Source organism: Saccopteryx bilineata, chromosome 2 (genome assembly GCF_036850765.1).
Source record: "Saccopteryx bilineata isolate mSacBil1 chromosome 2, mSacBil1_pri_phased_curated, whole genome shotgun sequence".
NCBI lineage: Eukaryota > Metazoa > Chordata > Mammalia > Chiroptera > Emballonuridae > Saccopteryx > Saccopteryx bilineata.
Window position 1 is genome coordinate 52470081 of NC_089491.1, and position 22529 is coordinate 52492609.

Genomic DNA, 22529 nt, shown 5'->3' on the forward strand with positions numbered 1-22529 from the left:
CAGCTTGAGTGTGGGTTCATCCAGCTTGAGTGCAGGCTCACTGGCTTGAGTGAGGGGTCACTCACTCAGCTGGTGCCTGCCGGTCAAGGCACATATGAGAAAGCAGTCAATGAACAACTGAAGTGCCACAGTGAAGAATTGATGCTTCTCATCTCTCCCCCTTCCTGTCTGTCCCCCTACCTCAGAAAAAACAAACAAACAAAACAAAACAGATCAAATGGATGGCAAGATCTCAGCAGGAATATATAGGGACAACGGAAGGAGGGGCGGCAGGGAAAATGACATGTACCACCTGACCCTCTTTTGGAACTCTCAGATAAACATAATAAAGGGGAAGAGGGGCTGCTCTGAATGCTTATCCCTTAGAAATTAGGAAGTTATAATCCAGGAGGACCTATGAATAGACTGTTGTTGTGATCTTAACTTATGCTTCCTAGACCGATATGACCTGGGTTCTATGCATATTATCTGGAAAATAACATTGCAGAGTGCCAAATGTTTCAAGAGAAACGTAATATTTATGACTCATTGTGCAGCTCCTAATCACTTGACAACTGACTTTCCTATTTATCACAAATACAATTGTAAATAGCCATTTCCTTCACATGTAAAAAAATAACCACATACACATAGCCTCCCCTCCTCCCACAGAAATGCCTTGTTGAAAAGACTGGAGGGCAATAAAATTGAACAGTGATAAAAAATTGAAAAGGACAATTACAGTTCGGCCCACATTTTAAAGTGCGCTGTCCATTGCAGTGCTGTTCTCACCTCTGTTGCTCTGGGAGGTTATTAGAAAAGATAATAGCCTGGCATTTAAAATGCAGCTTATTTACAGAGATTCAAAGTACCTATCTGTGGTTGGAGAGCTATCTTCATTTCCCAAATGAATGCATTTCCAAGGTGTCTGTGTGGGAAACACAGCGTCCCAGTTTTTTACTGAATGCAAGAATTTGAAACAACCAGTGCCGGCACTAGCCAGGTAACTCAGTAGGTTAGAGTGTCGTCCTGATAAGCCAGGATTGTGGGTTTGATCCCCAGTTGGGGCACATACAAGAATCAACCAATGAATGCACAAATGAGTGAAACAACAAATCTATATTTCTTTCTCTCAAAATAAAACAAAAATAAACTTGCCCGTTTGGTGTAGTCTTTCTTCCTTGCCTACAAACCGTTGCTGTCAGTGAAACTTTGCATTGAAAAAGGGTGGGGGGATTTTTTGTTGTTGTTGTTCAAGTGAGAGGAGGGAAGATAGACAGATAAACTCTCGTATGCACCCCGACCGGGATCCCCCCAACAGCCCCTGTCTGGGGCTGAGGCTCAAATTAAGCAGGTTATCCTCAGCACCAGAGGGTGGCCCTATGACAAATCGAGTCACTGGCTGCGAGAAGGGGAGAGAGAAGGGGAGAGGGAGGAGAAGAGAAACAGATGGTCACTTCTCATGTGTGCCCTGGCCAGGGATCAAACCTGGGGCATCTTCACACCAAGCTGATGTTCTGTCCACTCAGCCAACCGGCCAGGACCAAGGGGAAACACTTATGATAAATCTCTCTCACAAATCAGAGAGGAAAAAAATGCTTGTGGAAAAGAAGTGATCAGCACTTAAGGACTCATGCACTGCTCAGTAAACAAAGCCCTGATATATATTTGATTATTAAAGAAATATTTATTAAGTTTCTACTAGGTGCCAATTGGTCTTCTAGGATCTGAGGAGAAAATGAGAAACAAAACAAAACAATTTTCTGTGTTGCTTACATTTTGTAGATGATGAAAATATAAACAAGAAAAATTGAAATACAGATAAGGACAACTATTAAAATACATAGTAACGGGAAAGGTATGAGATTAATTATCACTCAAGATACCGAGGCAGTGATTTCTAAGATGAAACCTGAAATGACAATAGTGTTTTAGATCTGCGATGATCTACAGTGAAAAAGAATTGTTGTATTAAAGAAATAGAAAGAAGGCTACTCTCTGCTTGAGGGCAAGTATAGAAGTGATCAGAAGAGGAGGCAGGGGTCTGAGAGAATGGGGCTTTGTAAGTGGTTTAGATTGTATTTTATGTGCAATGAGATGCAAAGGAAGTTATGTTTGTGTAGGGAGGTGATACAGCCTGCTGAGGCCAATCTAGCATGTCAGAGAGACTACTGCAGTGGGCAGTGGGATACTGTGGAATCAGGATGACTAGTTAGGAGGCTATTGCAGTGGTCTACCTAAAAGAAAATAATAGCATGGACTCAGATAGTAGCAGTAGGCAGAGAGAGAATTTGATGAATTAAAGAGATGTTTCGGAGATAGAGCAAATAAGACTTGAGTATAGGTTGGATATTAGCAGTAAGAGAAGAAACAGGGAGGTCTCTGGGGTTTTTAGCTTAAGTGATTAGATGGTTTCTGGTACCATTCACTGAAATGGAGAAAACTAGGGGAGAACAGATTGGAAGAGTTAGAAATCAATAATTCTGACTTGGGCACATTAAGTTCAAGATATAATACTATTGTCATAGTTTTCCATTTTGATCTCTGTGAGCTACGTGGCAATTCACTAGAGAAGGCTTATCTGTTAAATTTTTAGGGGAAAAAGTAATTATTGGTGAGATGGAAAGAAATGGCTTGGCTCTCAAAGAGCACAGGTAGGGAGTTGCAAGGACATTTTCATTCTAATGAGCCCTGAGGCCCCCATAGGAGAAGCTAAAAAGCAACTCCCAGAATTCTCTCTAATTCATGGTACTTTCTCAGAACCATCCTGTTCAGGAAAACAAAAATAAGAGACATGCTTATATAGTACTACACATTTCTTTCCTGTAAGAATCCATCAAAGCTGTGTTCATTTCCCTGGCTTGCAGTATATGGAACTGAGAACTCTCAGTGACTTGAGTGATGCCTATCTGTACCTGCACACCGAGCAGTCTGACCTGGATGTGTCTCTTTATTTTTTATTTTATTTTTATTTATTGATTTGAAAGAGAGAAACATTGATTTGTTGTTCCACTTATTTATACATTTATTGGTTGATTTCTGTATGTGTCCTGACTGGGGATTGAACCCACAACCTTGGCATATCAGGATGATATTCTAACCAGCTAAGCTACCTGGTCCCGCCTGGATACGGCTCTTCAGAAGTTAATTCAGAGTTTGCAAAATGGGAACATTTCTGAATCATTGTGTAAATATCCTTTCCAAGTGGGTAATGTTCTTCTTTCTCCTGCTCTTACGGATTTTCCCCCTTTGATGGCCATATGCAGACCAGCAGCTCTCAAACGCCCAAATACTGAAGTATGACGCCTAAACTGTGAAATTGTTTATTGGGTAGGAAGATGATATGCCCAGTAGAGAGATAGAAGTTTTTATTTATTGAATGATAAATAATTTACACTTGTCTTTTTAAATCTGGAAAATTTTTATGTTATAGTTTAAGTTTATTTCAGAATTATTTTATTTATTATTGCAGATAGCAATTGAACATTATAGGTGCCTATACATGTTTACATGGGAAGCCTCGTTTTGTTTTTAAAATTTTAATAGTTTATAAAAATGAGTAAAGAATAAGAAAGGAATGTGACTTTATAAGCTAATTTCATCTCTTTTCCAATTCATTGTAAGAATAAAGAATTGGGAGGAAGAATAGTGGGGTTCTCTGAATTTTAACTGTCTGGGTAAAACTGGGCAAAATTACAATCAAAGCAGCATACAACCTTCCTCTCCTGATGAATATTCCTGAATTGTGGATCATAATACTTCCTACACAAAGAGCAGGGAATCACCAGTCTTTGTTAATGGTCCTTCAGTTTGAAGATTTTTCTCTAGAAGATTCCTTAGGAGGGGTTCATAAAACAACATTCCCTAGTTTCTGCATGTTCATAGTAGGTGGCCAGTGTCTTTACACTTGAAGGTCAGTTTGACTGCATATTAAAATCTATTGCTTAAATGGTCTTTCCTTGAGTATCTTAAACATATTACTCGTTAATTTTTGATATAAAGATTGTTTTTATAAAAGTCTGTTATATATATGATATTTATATAGACAGTATATACAGGGTGGAACAAAAGTAGGTTTACAGTTGTGAGTACATGAAACACAGGAGTTTATTCCTGTATTATTATTAATTATTGCTATCACTTTCATTCCACCATATGTGGTACTTTGTTTGCTGAATGCCCAAAAGATTTGTTCTTTCTCTCCAGCTCCCTAACTCTTGAGCTTGTTTGCTTCCTGTTTTCACAAAGTTCTTAAATCTATGGCTGTGAATTTCCTAAAATCTGCTTCTATTCTCTTCTCTGACTTTTAACTGGGTCTTCTAGTTTCTTTGACACTACTGTTTCCAGTTTGCTTAGTATGACTCTATTTTTAACAATTACTTTAAGCAGTAGAAAGCCTACTCCTCCTAGTGGTTATCCCTGAATTGTAGATTGCATTGCTTTCTACATGTAGAGAGAGGAGTGGTCAATCTTTATGTCAATGGCAGGGACTCAGTCTTAGAAGAGAGCTTGAGTTCATAAGTTTTGAAGATTTTCAGGCTCCAAACTGCTCCAGAGCCTATCTTATAGCAGAAAAAAAATAATAAAACCAGAAACCTACCTCCCTGTTCAGCTGCTATTATTGGATTGGCTGACTGAATTTCCCAGTTAGTATATGCAATTCAGGAGCTCTTACTTTTTTCAGAGCTGTTTAAAGGCCAGTGGCTTTTTACTTTCTCTCAGGATGTGATATTACTACATGAGTCTTGTAGCTGTCATGGTTTGCTTTGATAAATTCAGTTTATAGAGATATCTTGTCACTAAGTTTTGTTGGAGATATCTTCTATGGGTCTTTGATGTTGTTATCTTAGTGGAGTTCTTCTGTCTGTTTTTATGAGATGGTTCAAGGAGATTAGAGAGCAATGCTGCTGCCACTGTCATCTCTACTTTAAAAAAATCTACTTATCCCTTGGATAAATTCACACACAGATTTCTGAGCTTAAAGAATTCACTCCTCAAACTTACACAATTTGTGAACCTTCTAATGTTATTTTTTCTCATCTTCCACCAGCTAAATCTATGATGTACTGCTATACCGAAATTATATTTAAAAGGTTGGTATGAAACAGAGTGGATAAAATAGGACCCATCTGGTTTTTCTACATCCAGAGCTACATTTTTCCCACTTTTGGATTAAGTCAGCTTAAGTGAGAAATAAATTAGAAAATTTTAGTTTATAAATAGTTTTCAACAGTTTTTGCTAGATGGTTATGGAGCTTTCCTTTTCTTGTATTTTGTAAACACAGGTTGCTAAACTGCTTTAATTGCTTCTCACAGTATTATAATATAGTATCATTTCCCTCTAGTGCACTGTTAGGTTGAGAAACAAATGTTACTAGGGGTTACTGATAACATTAGTAGTAATAACATTAATAGTATTATTAATAATAACAACAAGTACCATATACTCAGCACTTCTCTTGTGCCAAATCAAGACAGAATTCTAGCGTGACTACCCCATTTCACAGATATAGGACCAACAACCTTAAATTTTGTATGGAATGACAAAAGACCCTAAACAGCCAACATAAGAAGAACAAAGCTAGAGGCATCAGGCTCCTTGACTTTAAACTGTTTTATAAAGCTATTGTAATAAAAACAATTCGGTATTGGCATAAAAACAGACACATAGATCCATGGAACAGAACAGAGAGACCAGAAATAAGGCCACATGTATAACTATGGTAAATAATCAAAGCCACCAAGAATATATAATGGGAAATAGATAGTCTCTTCAATAAATGTTATTGGAAAAACTGGTCAGCGATGTCCATAAGAATGAAACTGGACCATTATCTTACACCATAAGTAAAAATTAACTCAAGGACGTCAGAGTAATGGCGGAGTAGGAAGCGATACCGATAAATCTCCCCCAAAACTCAACAAGATCTTCAACCAGAAACAGAAAAACCTATACCTGGAGCTTCCAGATTCTTCGCAATACACCCAAAGATGCCATTAAGGAAGAGAAAATCGAATATCATGGATACAAAAGAAAGAGAGGTAACACAGCTAGATGAGGAAAAATCTATGGAGAAAAAATTTAATATATTGGAAACCTTGGAGCTAAATGACAGAGAATTCAAGATAGAAATCCTAAAAATCCTCCGAGATATACAAGAAAACACAGAAAGGCAATATAGGGAAATCAGAAAACAACTCCATGAACACAAAGAATATATGTCCAAGGAAATTGAAACTATAAAAACAAATCAAACAGAGATGAAAAACTCAATTCACGAGCTGAAAAACAAAGTAACAAGCTTAGCTAATAGAACAGGTCAGATAGAAGAGAGGATTAGTGAAATAGAAGACAAGCAACTTGAGGCACAACAGAGAGAAGAAGAAAGAGACTCAAAAATTAAAAAAAATGAGATAGCCCTACAAGAATTATCTGACTCCATCAAAAAGAATAACATAAGAATAATAGGTATATCAGAGGGAGAAGAGAGAGAAAATGGAATGGAGAACATACTTAAACAAATAATTGATGAGAACTTCCCAAGCCTGTGGAAAGAACTAAAGCCTCAAGTTCAAGAAGCAAACAGAACTCCAAGTTTTCTTAACCCCAACAAACATACTCCAAGGCATATCATAATGAAATTGACACAAACCAACAGCAAAGAAAAAATTCTCAAGGCAGCCAGGGAAAAGAAGAATACAACATATAAAGGAAGGCCCATTAGATTATCATCAGATTTCTCAGCAGAAACTCTACAAGCTAGAAGAGAGTGGACCCCAATATTTAAAGTCCTGAAAGAGAGGAACTTTCAGCCACGAATACTATACCCATCAAAGCTATTCTTCAAATACGAAGGAGAAATAAAAACATTCACAGATACAGAAAAGATGAGGGAATTTATCATCAGAAAACCCCCACTCCAGGAATTACTAAAGGGGGTTCTCCAATCAGATACAAAGAACAAAAAAAAACAGAGCCACAAGTAAAAGCTCCAAGAAGAACACAATAAAACCAAATTTAAACTGTGACAACAACAAAAAGAAAGAGGGGGAGAAGACGGAGATTAACAGTAGCAAAGGACGATGGAGTGCAAAAGTACTCACAAAATAGTTCGCTACAATGAACAGGGTAGGGACCCTTTTCATTACTCAAAGGTAACCACCATTGAAAAAACCACCACAGAAGCACATGAGATAAAAAAGATAGCAACAGAGGAAAGATGTATGGAATACAACCAAATAAAAACAAAAGATAGAAAAACGAAAGAGAAGAATCAAACAAGACACAAAACTAACAGAAAGCAAGATATAAAATGGCAATAGGGAACTCACAAGTATCAATAATTACACTAAATGTAAATGGATTAAACTCACCAATAAAAAGGCACAGAGTAGCAGAATGGATTAAAAAAGAAAATCCAACTGTATGCTGCCTACAGGAAACTCATCTAAGTAACAAGGATAAAAACAAATTCAAAGTGAAAGGCTGGAAAACAATACTCCAAGCAAATAACATCCAAAAAAAAGCAGGTGTAGCAATACTCATATCAGATAATGCTGACTACAAGACAGGAAAAGTACTTAGAGACAAAAATGGCCATTTCATAATGGCTAAGGGGACACTGAATCAAGAAGACATAACAATTCTTAATATATATGCACCAAACCAAGGAGCACCAAAATATATAAGACAGCTACTTATTGATCTTAAAACAAAAACTGACAAAAATACAATCATACTTGGAGACCTCAATACACCGCTGACGGCTCTAGATCGGTCATCCAAACAGAGAATCAACAAAGACATAGTGGCCTTAAACAAAACACTAGAGCACCTGGATATGATAGACATCTACAGGACATTTCATCCCAAAGTGACTGAGTATACATTTTTCTCCAGTGTACATGGATCATTCTCAAGAATTGACCATATGTTGGGCCACAAAAACAATATCAGCAAATTCAGAAAAATTGAAGTTGTACCAAGCATATTTTCTGATCATAAAGCCTTGAAACTAGAATTCAACTGCAAAAAAGAGGAAAAAAATCTCACAAAAATGTGGAAACTAAACAACATACTTTTAAAAAATGAATGGGTCAAAGAAGAAATAAGTGCAGAGATCAAAAGATATATACAGACTAATGAAAATGACAATACGACATATCAGAATCTATGGGATGCAGCAAAAGCAGTGATAAGAGGGAAGTTCATATCGCTTCAGGCATATATGAACAAACAAGAGAGAGCCCAAGTGAACCACTTAACTTCCCACCTTAAGGAACTAGAAAAAGAAGAACAAAGACAACCCAAAACCAGCCGAAGAAAGGAGATAATAAAAATCAGAGCAGAAATAAATGAATTAGAGAACAGAAAAACTATAGAAAAAATTAATAGAACAAGGAGCTGGTTCTTTGAAAAGATCAACAAAATTGACAAACCCTTGGCAAGACTTACCAAGGAAAAAAGAGAAAGAACTCATATAAACAAAATACAAAATGAAAGAGGAGAAATCACCACGGACACCGTAGATATACAAAGAATTATTGTAGAATACTATGAAAAACTTTATGCCACTAAATTCAACAACCTAGAAGAAATGGATAAATTCCTAGAACAATACAACCTTCCTAGACTGAGTCAAGAAGAAGCAGAAAGCCTAAACAGACCTATCAGTAGAGAAGAAATAGAAAAAACCATTAAAAACCTCCCCAAAAATAAAAGTCCAGGCCCTGACGGCTATACCAGCGAATTTTATCAAACATTCAAAGAAGACTTGGTTCCTATTCTACTCAAAGTCTTCCAAAAAATTGAAGAAGAAGCAATACTTCCAAACACATTTTATGAGGCCAACATAACCCTCATACCAAAACCAGGCAAGGATGGCACAAAAAAAGAAAACTACAGACCAATATCTCTAATGAATACAGATGCTAAAATACTAAACAAAATACTAGCAAATCGAATACAACAACATATTAAAAAAATAATACATCATGATCAAGTGGGATTCATTCCAGAATCTCAAGGATGGTTCAACATACGTAAAACGGTTAATGTAATACACCATATCAACAAAACAAAGAACAAAAACCACATGATCTTATCAATAGACGCAGAAAAGGCTTTCGATAAAATACAACACAATTTTATGTTTAAGACTCTCAACAATATGGGTATAGAAGGAAAATATCTCAACATGATAAAGGCCATATATGATAAACCATCAGCTAACATCATATTAAATGGCACTAAACTGAAGGCTTTCCCCCTTAAATCAGGAACAAGACAGGGTTGTCCACTCTCTCCACTCTTATTTAATGTGGTACTAGAGGTTCTAGCCAGAGCAATCAGACAAGACAAAGAAATAAAAGGCATCCATATCGGAAAAGAAGAAGTAAAGGTATCACTTTTTGCAGATGATATGATCCTATACATCGAAAACCCCAAAGAATCCACAAAAAGACTACTAGAAACAATAAGCCAATACAGTAAGGTCGCAGGATACAAAATTAACATACAGAAGTCAATAGCCTTTCTATATGCCAACAATGAAACAACTGAGAAGGAACTCAAAAGAATAATCCCCTTCACGATTGCAACAAAAAAAATAAAATACTTAGGAATAAACATAACAAAGAATGTAAAGGACTTATATAATGAAAACTATAAACCATTGTTAAGGGAAATCGAAAAAGATATAGTGAGATGGAAGAATATACCTTGTTCTTGGCTAGGAAGAATAAATATAATCAAGATGGCTATATTACCCAAAGCAATATACAAATTTAATGCAATTCCCATCAAAATTCCAATGACATTTTTAAAGAAATAGAGCAAAAAATCATCAGATTTATATGGAACTATAAAAAACCCCGAATAGCCAAAGCAATCCTAAAGAAAAAGAATGAAGCTGGGGGCATAACAATACCTGACTTCAAACTCTATTATAGGGCCACGACAATCAAAACAGCATGGTATTGGCAGAAAAATAGACACTCAGACCAATGGAACAGAATAGAAAGTCCAGAAATAAAACCACATATATATAGTCAAATAATTTTTGATAAAGGGGCCAACAACACACAATGGAGAAAAGAAAGCCTCTTCAATAAATGGTGCTGGGAAAACTGGAAAGCCACATGCAAAAGAATGAAACTGGACTACAGTCTCTCCCCCTGTACAAAAATTAACTCAAAATGGATCAAAGATCTAAACATAAGACCTGAAACAATTAAGTACATAGAAGAAGACATAGGTACTCAACTCATGGACCTGGGTTTTAAAAAGCATTTTATGAATTTGACTCCAATGGCAAGAGAAGTGAAGGCAAAAATTAATGAATGGGACTACATCAGACTAAGAAGTTTTTGCTCAGCAAGAGAAACTGATAACAAAATAAACAGAAAGCCAACTAAATGGGAAATGATATTTTCAAACAACAGCTCAGATAAGGGCCTAATATCCAAAATATACAAAGAACTCATAAAACTCAACAACAAACAAACAAACAATCCAATAAAAAAATGGGAAGAGGATATGAATAGACACTTCTCCCAGGAAGAAATACAAATGGCCAACAGATATATGAAAAGATGCTCATCTTCTTTAGCTATTAGAGAAATGCAAATCAAAACGGCAATGAGATACCACCTCACACCTGTTCGATTAGCTGTTATTAGCAAGTCAGGTAATAGCAAATGTTGGAGAGGCTGTGGAGAAAAAGGAACCCTCATACACTGTTGGTGGGAATGTAAAGTAGTACAACCATTATGGAAGAAAGTATGGTGGTTCCTCAAAAAACTGAAAATAGAACTACCTTATGACCCAGCAATCCCTCTACTGGGTATATATCCCCAAAACTCAGAAACATTGATACGTAAAGACACATGCAGCCCCATGTTTATTGCAGCATTGTTCACAGTGGCCAGGACATGGAAACAACCAAAAAGCCCATCAATAGATGACTGGATAAAGAAGATGTGGCACATATACACTATGGAATACTACTCAGCCATAAGAAATGATGACATCAGAACATTTACAGCAAAATGGTGGGATCTTGATAACATGATACGAAGCGAAATAAGTAAATCAGAAAAAAACAGGAACTGTATTATTCCATACGTAGGTGGGACATAATAGTGAAACTAAGAGACATTGATAAGAGTGTGGTGGTTACGGGGGGGAGGGGGGAATGGGAGAGGGATAGGGGGTGGGAGGGGCACAAAGAAAACAAGATAGAAGGTGACAGAGGACAATCTGACTTTGGGTGGTGGGTATGCAACATAATTGAACGACAAGATAACCTGGACTTGTTATCTTTGAATATATGTATCCTGATTTATTGATGTCACCCTATTAAAAAAATAAAATTATAAAAAAAAAAAAAAAATTAACTCAAAAAATTTTAAAGACTTGAATGTAAGACCTGAATCCAGCAAATTCTTAGAAGAAATCACCAGCAGTAAACTCCCTGACATCAGTCTTGGCAATGAATTTTTTTTATTTGATACCAAAAGCAAATGCAATAAAGAGGAAAAATATACAGGTGGAACTACATCAAACTAAAAGAAGAGAAAAAAAGAAACAAAAACCTGCAGCGCAGTAGACACTATCAACAAAATACCTAGGCAACCTACTAAATGAGAGAAAATGTTTGCCAATCATATCTGATAAGTGGTTAATATACAAAATACATGAAAAACTCATACAACTCAATAGCAAACAAGAACAAACAATTTGATTTAAAAATGGGCAGAGGATTCAAATAGACATTTTCCCAAAAGGGATATACAGATACCAATAGGCACATGAAAAGATATTCAACATCACTAATCAGCAAGGAAATGCAAATTAAAACCATGAGATATCACCTCACAACTATTAGAATGGCTATAATTAAAAATATGAAAAATAACAAATATTTGTGAAGATGTAGAGAAAAGAGAACTCTGTTTATTGTTGGTAAACAAGTATGAAAAACAGTATGGAGGTTCCTTAAAAAATTAAAAATACTACTATCATATGAGGGAACAATTCCATTTTTGGGTATTTGTCCAAAGAAAATAAAAATACTACTGAGAAAAGATATCTGCATCCCCATCTTCATTTCAGCAATATTTACAATCTGGTATATATACCCTGTATCGTCCCTACTCCTTGACTGTGAGCAGGATCTCTGAATATGATGAGATTCATCCCCATGTGTAGATTACACTATACTGCAAAGGTAAAGAAATTTCGCGGAAATGTTAAGGCAGTGGTTCTTAAACTTTTTGAAGTTGGGTCGCATTTAAAATCCTACAAATAATTGTAGGTGCACTGTATACTAATTTCTGATAAATATGTTATAATAATTAAGTCAAATATTTAATAAGAAAATAAAGTCCAAGCGTGCTTTTATGGTAATTAAACAAAATAAATACAACAAAATTAAATTTATTCTGACATTAAAACACTTTTATGTTACATTTTTTGAGTTATGCTTTTTAGAATTCTTAAAAAAGAGGGATTAAAAAATAAAAAAAGGCCCTGGCCGGTTGGCTCAGCGGTAGAACATCAGCCTGGCATGCAGGGGAACGGGTTTGATTCCCGGCCAGGGCACATAGGAGAGGCGCCCATTTGCTTCTCCACTCCCCCTCCTTCCTCTCTGTCTCTCTCTTCCCCTCCCGCAGCCAAGGCTCCATTGGAGCAAAGATGGCCCGGGCACTGAGGATGGCTCCTTGGCCTCTGCCCCAGGCGCTAGAGTGGCTCTGGTCGCTGCAGAGTGACGCCCCAGAGGGGCAGAGCATTGCCCCCTGGTGGGCAGAGCGTCGCCCCTGGTGGGCGTGCTGGGTGGATCCCGGTCGGGCGCATGCGGGAGTCTGTCTGACTGTCTCTCCCCGTTTCCAGCTTCAGAAAAATACAAAATAAATAAATAAATAAATAAATAAATAAATAAATGACAAAAAAGTTAGCTTTTTATATATAAAGATACATTCTTAGTAAGATTTAGTACATTTGGCAGGTCCCTGCGCAAATAAGTTTTTTCATTCTTGTGTTTATGAGAAACATGAGCCTGATGTGTCCTAGTGATTTCTTCAATGTTTGGGCATATATTGGAAAGACAAACTCCCATTTCCTTGTCAATACATTGAAGAATTTCTTTCTTTTTACTCTTGTGTTGTGTGCAGAAAACCCCTGCCATACATATTATCTTAACTTTACACCAAACAAAGGATAGAAGAAACTTGCCTCCAGTCTTCCTAGGGAACATGGGGGGTAGTGTAAACAATCTAGCACCACAGTTTAACAGCCTTTTGCAACCTAATCAGGCAAGTGAGGTGGGGTATTGGGCAGACTATCAGTTTACAGCCAATTCCCCACACCTGTGTCCCCCAAAAATCTAAACTCCAAAACCCTGTTGGTTTGTTGGTCCCCAACAGGCACACATTTTTCTGGAATACCATAAGATGCACCTGGAAATCTTCTAGGGTGCACCAGTGCATCCTGGCGTACACTTTGAAAACCACTGCGTTAAGGTCTCAAATCATTTTGAAATTTTAAGTTAAGCAAAAGGGAGATTATCCTGGGTAAACTTGACTTAATCAGGAAAAGCCCTTAACAGAGAGATTGAGCCCTTGCTGAAGAGAAAGAGACTGACTTGCTGGCTTTGAAGAAGAAAGCTGCCATCTTGTGAGAGGGCTGCACACAGTGATGGGACTCAAATAATTTAACAACCAGTTCTCTGCCCTAATGTCCATTTTATGTAAAAAAAAAACCCGATATACTGAAAGGTAGTTTATTATTTCATGCATTTAATACTTAAATAAGAACAATAAAGGAGGTACACAAAACTAGATTGTTATACAAAAGTTTTAAAATATTAATGAAAATATGTGAAATAATACCTGGCAAAAAACAATAAAATTTATTTAAGATATTTCCATATTACTTCTTGATTAGTGTCCTCACCTGCATTTTTTTCACTTATGGACAGAATAAACATTACTATAGGCACTTAGAATCAGTTGTTGAGCAGATGAATGTTAAAAAAAGAATGTAAATTTGTGATTTCCACATTGGGTGGCTGCCCAGGCACCCATCTTAGAGAAAACTCTGATTACAAGTGCTTTTTTTAACAACTGGTTCATTGAACTCAACAAAATAATTAGATATCAGTTCTGCTGAACTGGTGTAAACCAGTTGAATCCCCTCACTGGCCATGTGGCTATGACCTGAGAGGGCCCTTAAGAAATGAGATCATCTTCTAGCAAGAAAGCAGAAAACTCAGGCGTACTCATAGCTAAAGGGAAGTAAATCCTACCAATAACTGGGGGAAAATGGAAGTGGAGCTTCCCTTAGGAGAGCCTCATATGAGACCACAATCTGGCTCTCCCCTAACTGCAGCTTTGCAACACCCTGAGTGTTGCTTGGATATTAATTTAAGCCTTGTCCAGACTCCAGAACCATTGAACTAGTGAGATAACATGGGTGTTTTAAGTATGCAGCAATAGAAAACCAATTCACATACCTTCACCTGCACTATGCTTTTTCTAAATCATCACCTTTTAAAATCTCATGAACAAACTCAAGATGATGATGTCTGATTTACAGATGTAGAAACTATGAATTTAGGATCACACAAGTAGTGGTGGATCTGGGGCTCAAATTTAGATTTGCCTTGTTCTAGTCTTTTAGCCTTGACATTGTAGGGCTTTCATTACCCTTCTAGCTTCTTCAGAAATGCACACTAGTATTTTGTAGCTAGTACTAAGGAGAGTGTATGGAAGGTTGGTGTTAAAGGTACTGCTAGCAGGATACCAACTCTGAAGAACAGCTTTAAATATGGAGTAAGAACGCCATATGCATCCTTTTTTAGTTACCTCTTAAATATTGATTCTTATCTGAGATAATAGAAAAGCTTAGCCAGTCAGGACTTAGGTAATTGAAATATATATATATTTAATTGCCCAATTACCCAATTAATTAAATACTTGTACTTAAATATCAATTTCTTTCTTTTAAAAATTTCCTAGGGACCAAAGAAATAATTTTTAAAACATTCTGTTTATTAGATATAATAAACATACTATAAAGCTCACCCTTCTAAAATGTACAATTCAATGGGCTTAGTGTATTCGCAAAGTTGTACAACCATCATCACTATATAATTCCAGCATATTGTCATTACCTCAAAAGGAAAGGATTAGCAATTCCTCCCCATTTCCCTCCAAACTGCCCTTCTTCAGAGCCTGGAGTCTACTCTGTCTCTTTGAATTTGCTTGCTTTGGATATTTCATATAAATGGAATCATACAATAGGTAGCTTTTTTGTGTCTGGCTTTTTGACAAAGCACAATATAGTAAAGGCTGATTCATATGTAAAGCAGTATCTTATTGTGGTATTGATTTGCATCTTCCTAATTAATGATATTGTGCATCTTATTATGTGTTTCTAGGCTATTTGTATATATATATTTTTGGGAATAATGCAATACATTTCAATATACCTATTATTTAGACCTTAGCACAAAGCTTCATAATGTTCTTTTTTCTTTTTATTTGCTGAAGTATTTAAGGCAAATCTCAGATATTATGCAATGTTATCCCAATATACTTTTATCTACATCTCTAAAATGTATGGATTTTTTTCACATAAATTTTTTTTAACTTGACAGTATATTTATTAGAATAAGAGATTAGATTTGTTAAACATTGGATTAAAATGGTTAAAAGGATTTTCATACAATTTTTAGGCAGTATACACACTGCTGTTTACAATAGCATCAGTACTTGGATTTGGGGAAAGATAAATCTCATACATTTTAATGCCTTGATACTCTTGTAACATTCAAAGTAATTCCACCATTTAGAAATACTAATCCAAACTTAAAGGGACATATACCACTAAATATCCCACACAGTATATTTAAAAATAAATATAGAAATACAACCAGAAGACTACAAATCATCAGAGTAGACAGACTGGTGAAGCCCCAGTCATCATGGCAGTGAAAGGCTCTGACTAGATTTTGATGGAAATTGCTGAATTCTACACCAAAAGCAAAAACATAATAAAATAACATGATATACACTTTATGATGCTTATTTTCCTAGCAGCAAAGCATGCTTCACATGCACTGCCTGTGAAGGATCTTACCAGGCTCCTTCCTCAGGTAAAGAAGGTATGCCTGGCAAGAATGAAGCACCAAGTGTCAAAGTATACTCAAAATATAGGCAGCCAGCCAATCACGGAGAAGGGAGAGCAGTGCAATTTTCAGTAAGAATGACTACCCACAGTCACCAAAGGTTCACTATAAGACAGTTGCACATGTTTTCATCATCGACACACAAAAATAGCCCCAAGCACAAAGCCAATCCACTTAGGGGAATAATGATAGAAAGAATAAAGATGGTAATATTAAAAATGACACGAACAGAATTTTGGCACATACTGTATATTCTTCATCCTTTTTCATAGGTGAAATGCATGTCTGAACAGAGGCTTGGGAAAGAGACCTGAAAGCAATGTGAAATGCCACCAGGCGGGAGACTCGCTCTTTGCTGCTTGCCATATGTTTAGACACCAGCTGCATGGGTCGGTGTGCTGGGCTGGTTAAGGCCGATGGTGGAGCAGAGCCAACCTGCAAAATCCACTTCCTCAGCCTCAGATCTCTTGATAAAAGCATGAACCCATGAGTTGCTTCAAATCTGCTCTCTCTGCAGGGTTATTTAATAAGCATTTATTCACAAAATCCTGAAATTCCATCCTGAATACTCCACTGGGCAGTTTAGGAGGAGGCTCACTGACTATGTAATCCAACAACTCAAAAATTGCCATGGGAGGCTGGCTGTCCATTCCATAAGAGCTGAGGGGCATTCCAGGGGTCCTTGGCCTGGGTGGTGTCTCAGCCATATCTCCCTCCACCTGGCACCCAAACATCAGCTCCAGCTCCTTGGCATCTGGAGGAGGGAGGGGATACCGCCCAACTGCCATCTCAACCAGAGAAAGCCCCAGGCTCCAGATGTCCGACTGCACTGAGTAATGAGTCCCCCTGGAGTCTTTCTGGCGACATGTAGGACCTTGTGCCCACGAAGAAGTTGGCCATGGAGTCGATGAGCTGTATGCTGACCCCAAAGTCACAGAGCTTGATCTCCCCACGGAAGTTCTCTAGGACGTTGGAAGGCTTGACATCTCTATGCATGATCTTATGCTTCTCTCTCAGATATGTCAGACCTTTTCTTACAGCAATGCTAACTTTTCCTAAAATTTGTTCAGGAATTCTTCCAGCTTTCATCAGAACTTGATCCAAGGAACCCCCATCCATGTGCTCCATGCAGATGCTGATCTCGCCATAATTGTAGAATGCACCATAGAAACCCACAATGTATGGGGAGTTACACTCATGTAGAACCTGCAGCTCCCTTATGATCTGGTTCTGGATTGCAGGTTTGATCTCCAAGTGAATTAGCTTTCTGGCCATAACCAGGCCGGACAGCTTGTGGGAGACCTTGAACACCACTCCACCATTGCCAGTACCCAGCTCACTGATCTTCTCAAAGTCATCATCCTTCAGTTCCCCCACCTTCTGCTTCTGGGTAAGGAAGGCCTCAAGGTGCTTCCTTTGCTGCTCGTCCAGCTCCAACTCCTCCAGCTTCTTCTGCAAAGCCTCCAGGTTGGTCCTCTCTAGCTTCATCTCCTGTGACCTGCACGGGTGCAATAGGCACACTAAAACTACTTGCTGGCTCCACATAAATTATTTTTTAAAACTATATTATCTGTGCCTGACCAGGTGGTGGTGCAATGGATAGAGCATCAGACTTGGATGCAGAGGACCCAGGTTTGAAACCCTGAGGTCGCTAGCTTGAGTGTGGGCTCATCTGGTTTGAGCAAGGCTCACCAGCTTAAGCCCAACATCACTGGCTTGAGCAAGGGATCACTCGGTCTGCTGGAGCTCTCCCACCCCCCAGTCAAAACACATATAAAAAAGTAATCAAGGAACAACTAAGGTCCTGCAAAGAAGAATTGATCCTTCTCATCTCGCTCTCTTCCTGTCTGTCTGTTCCTATCTGTCCCTCTGTCTGCCACAAAACAAAACAAACCAGCAAACTATGTTTTTTAGTGAGTCCATCAAAATGCATTCAAAAGTGGGAAGTTAAGAAGAAACTGAAGGCCCTGGCCGGTTGGCTCAGTGGTAGAGCATCGGCCTGGCGTGTAGAAGTCCTGGGTTCGATTCCCGGCCAGGGCACACAGGAGAAGCGCCCATCTGCTTCTCCACTCCTCCCCCTCTCCTTCCTCTCTGTCTCTCTCTTCCCCTCCCGCAGCCGAGGCTCCATTGGAGCAAAGATGGCCCGGGCACTGGGGATGGCTCCTTGGCCTCTGACCCAGGCGCTAGAGTGGCTCTGGTCGAGACAGAGCGACGCCCCAGAGGGGCAGAGCATCGCCCCCTGGTGGGCAGAGCATAGCCCCTGGTGGGCGTGCCGGGTGGATCCCTGTTGGGCGCATGCGAGAGTCTGTCTGACTGTCTCTCCCCATTTCCAGCTTCAGAAAAATACAAAAAAAAAATAAAAATAAAAAAAAATAAAAAAATAAAAAAAAAAGAAAGAAAGAAAGAAAGAAGAAACTGAAGAGCCAGTCCATTCTGAATGAGTTTAGGATAAAAATCTGAGGGCAAGCAGATACTGCATAATTCTAAGAAATACATAGCAACATTCTGGAAAATACTGTGGTGAAGGTTTAAATTCACCATCAGGTCAGCACATCAAGATGGAAAATGCCTTCAGTCTTTATCAACTCCTTTGTATATTCCCAAGGTTATTATCTCAAGGGAATAACCCATGTTTTATTATACTTTAAACCAACTTCAGCTCAGTTATAAATATTAATGCTTTAAAAATAAACAGTACAAAATTCGAGATAAAATTTTATCTTTGCTAATATTTAGGTTTGAACTCAAATTCCCACTAACTGCAGAAAAAAAATAATTAAAATAAAAAAGACTCTGCTATTGCCTACTAGGCAGTGGTGCAGTGGATAGAGCATCTGACTGGAATGAGGAGGACTCAGATTCAAAACCCCGAGGTCGCTGGCTTGTGCTCGGGTTCATCCAGCTTGAGTGCAGGCTCACCAGTTTGAGCGCAGGGTCGCTAGCTTGAGCATGGGATCATAGATATGACCCCACGGTCACTGGCTTGAAGCCCAGGGTCACTAGCTTTAGCCCAAGGTCACTGGCTTGAGCAAGGGGTCACTCACTTTTCTGCAGTCCCCTGGTCAAGGCACATATATATAAGAAAGCAATCAGTGAACAACTAAGATGCCGCAACAAAGAACTGATGCTTCTCATCTCTCTTCCTTCCTGTCTGTCCCTATCTGTCCCTCTCTCTGTCTCTCTCTGTGTCTCTGTCACTAAAAAAAAAAAAAAAAAAAAAAAAAGGTCTTTTCTGTTGGCCATTAAAAAAGACAGTTAAGAGACCCAGAGATAGTAAGCTGTGTTTTTCTAATGATTATAGATCTGGCCTCATGTTATTGTCTACATGTCACGGTGTTGATTGTGGGGACTTCCTCCTTACATCTGTCGTTTTGAAGAAATAAGAGTTAAATTCTTTGCAGAGTAGACAATATGTTTTTTATAGTATTTATTCTATAAAATTGTTTTAATGTTTGTGGGTATATGTGCTAAATATCTTCCTTCTCTGAGAATAGTCCCCAACTCCCCACAGTAATGGAGCTCAGACATTCATACTGATGTCACATGATCCAGTCCCTCAAACTAGTACCCACTTTGACCATGTTTAGTAGAACACCAAAAGACATCTGATCTGAGCTTAGAGGGGAGGTTTGACTCCTAGTAATTTGGAGTTAGGATTCAGAGATAACCCATGAATGTCTGCCTGTGAACATGACCAAGAAAGGGGAACTGAGGGAACTGTAGGTTGGATGCCTTCAGCTGTGTGCAAAGAGATCATGAAAAGCTGCTCAGTAAACAGAAGAACATAGACACTGAGCGAAGCAGAGACAAGAAACTGAGAAATAGACGGCCAGATTCCTGTTCACTTGTAGTTCTGGTTGCAGTTACCTGGTGGGCCCAGTCTCTCCTGGCTTCTGCAAGGGAACTTGGTAACTGTCCATTAAATGCATTTTTCCCCTTCAAGAAAATGTGGGTTGCTGTCAATTACATACCAAAAGAACCTTGACAAAGGCAGTTCACCTATACTTTAGGGGAGGATGGACTAATTTCCAGTGTGTCAATTGTATAGTTGTGAGGCTTCAAACAGGCTTTTGTGAAATCAAGTTGTTTCAAACAGGCTTTTGTGAAATCAAGTTGTTTTTATTGCACCAGCGAAACCACTGATCTTCTCTTATTTAGATGCTGCCAATAAATGCACTTACTTTCACTCCTCTGAGATGAGATTCTCAGTGTTGTCAGTAAAATCAGTGGGAAGTGAAGTGTTGATTCCAACTCCTTCGCCCCATGATGATATGAAGTAAGTTCAAAATGACACAGCAAACAAGGTCTTACTAAATTAGACCCTCATCTTTTTGAGATAAAAGGGCTTTATTAAGATGTCAAGTTGACAAAGCAGAATGGATTTTGGTGACAGAATGGTGGACAGACCTCCCTTTATGTGAATCGGTTATCATCTCTTCTTGTGCGAAGAGGGACGTTGACTCCCTTTCATCTCTGTGCATGTTTATATGGCACAGTTTATCCCAGTGGATCAATGCTGACAGAGCACGCATCAAACCTCCAATCCCAAAGCTCACAGGAGCTGGCCAAAACAAAAATGATTACTCCAAATTCCAGGGGACAGTTCTTTAGCCTTTATTTCAGTGTTAACATTCCTTTATAGTTTTTAAATTCCTGCTCCACTCTTTGGGAAGAAATAACTTTTTATTAAAAGTCTATTCTATGAAAAACAATTGCTGGTTATAGAAATAGTCTTTCAGGAGACCCTAAGAGGAACTAGATTCTGCCCAATCTTGCAGCTTCACTCCCCAGGGTGAAGCTTGATGCGTTCCTTCTCCAATACATAGCACTTTCTCCAAGGGGCCTGAGCCGCGCCCAGCACTGGGATGGCAGGCACAACTCATACATGAGGATGTCACTTTTGTGCTAGAACATGATTGCTTGTTTCTCATTGAACAAGAACAGCTGAAATTTTTTGAACACTCGTCACAGGCGATGTATCTTACAATTATCATCTGATTTAATCTTCACATCTCTATTAGTTCTATGTTTGTTTGTTACAATCACATTTCATCCGTGAGAAAACTGAGAGGCACAGAGAGTTTGAGTAACCTGCCAGAGATCCCTAAGTTGCAGAGTTAAGCTTTGGACCCAGGCTGTTCCTGAGCCTTGGTTAAGAATCACCATGTCAAGGGGGCCTTCTTAAGTACCTGCTATTTGCTTTACATATTTTTGCCTCTGATATAAAAATAAAATATACAAGATGGGTGTTTCCATTTTACAGGTGAAAGAAAACTGAAGACCAGAAAATAAAAGTAGAGTACTCAAGACACTTTTCATTGGTTTTCCACAATTTGATTTTAATACTACTTAATAATGTGTGTGTGTGTGTGTGTGCGCGCACGCGTTTCCTGCTGAGAGTCATTGAGATTCTTGGATTGGTAGGTTTAGTTTTCAACAAATTTGGAAAATGCTGAATCATTATTTCCAAAGATAACTTTTTCTGGTTCCTTCTCCTTCTCTGAAACTTAAAATATTTCTATGAATTAGACTGCTTAATATTGTCCTACAGGCCACTGAGGCTCTGTAATGCTTCTCTTCACTCTTAAAGCTTACAATCAGGATACACATAAAGTTAAATTATACAAAGAAAATAAACCTGGAGCCCTGGCTGTTTGGCTTAGTGGTACAGAGTCGGCCTGGTGTGTGGATGTCCTGGGTTCAATTCCTGGTCAGGGCACACAAGAAAAGTGCCCATCTGATTCTTTACCCCTCCCCCCTCTCGCTTCTCTCTCTCATTCTCTTTCTTTTCCCTTCCTGTAGCCATGGGTCGATTGAAGCGAGTTGGCCCCAGGCGCTGAGGATGGCTATGCCATGGCCTCCACCTTAGGCACTAAGAAGAGCTCAGTTGCTAAGCTACAGAGCAATACCCCAGATAGGCAGAGCATCACCACCTAGTGGGTTTTCTGGGTGGATTCTGATGAGGGTGTAGGCAGGAATGTGTCTCTACCTCCCTTCCTCTTATCGAATTAAAAAAAAAAACACCTGTGAGATGAAAGGCAAATTTTACCATCACAAAAATATTGAGCATTACCCAATAAAGCTGATGATTTCTTTACATTTTAAACCACTTTATTCACAGTGCCCAAGACATGGAAACAACCAAAAAGCCTTCAAAAGAGAGTTGGATAAAGAAGATGTGGTACATACATACTATGGAATACTACTCATCCATAAGAAATGATGACATAGGATCATTTATAACAACATGGATGGATCTTGATAACATTATACTGGGTGAAATAAGTAAATCAGAAAAAACTAAGAACTGTATGATTCCATACATATGTGGGACATAAAATTGAGACTCATGGACATAAT

The 22529-nt window shown here is 38.3% G+C and overlaps 1 long non-coding RNA gene and 1 pseudogene across 1 annotated transcript in view; one reads left to right on the forward strand and one right to left on the reverse strand.

Annotated features, from left to right (window-relative positions):
- The window catches only part of LOC136324337 (uncharacterized), a 138732-nt gene that overhangs the window by 33856 nt on the left and 82347 nt on the right, over positions 1–22529 (forward strand). The gene's annotated exons all lie outside the window — the stretch shown is intronic.
- LOC136324336 (dual specificity mitogen-activated protein kinase kinase 1 pseudogene) lies at positions 16448–18852 on the reverse strand (annotated as a pseudogene).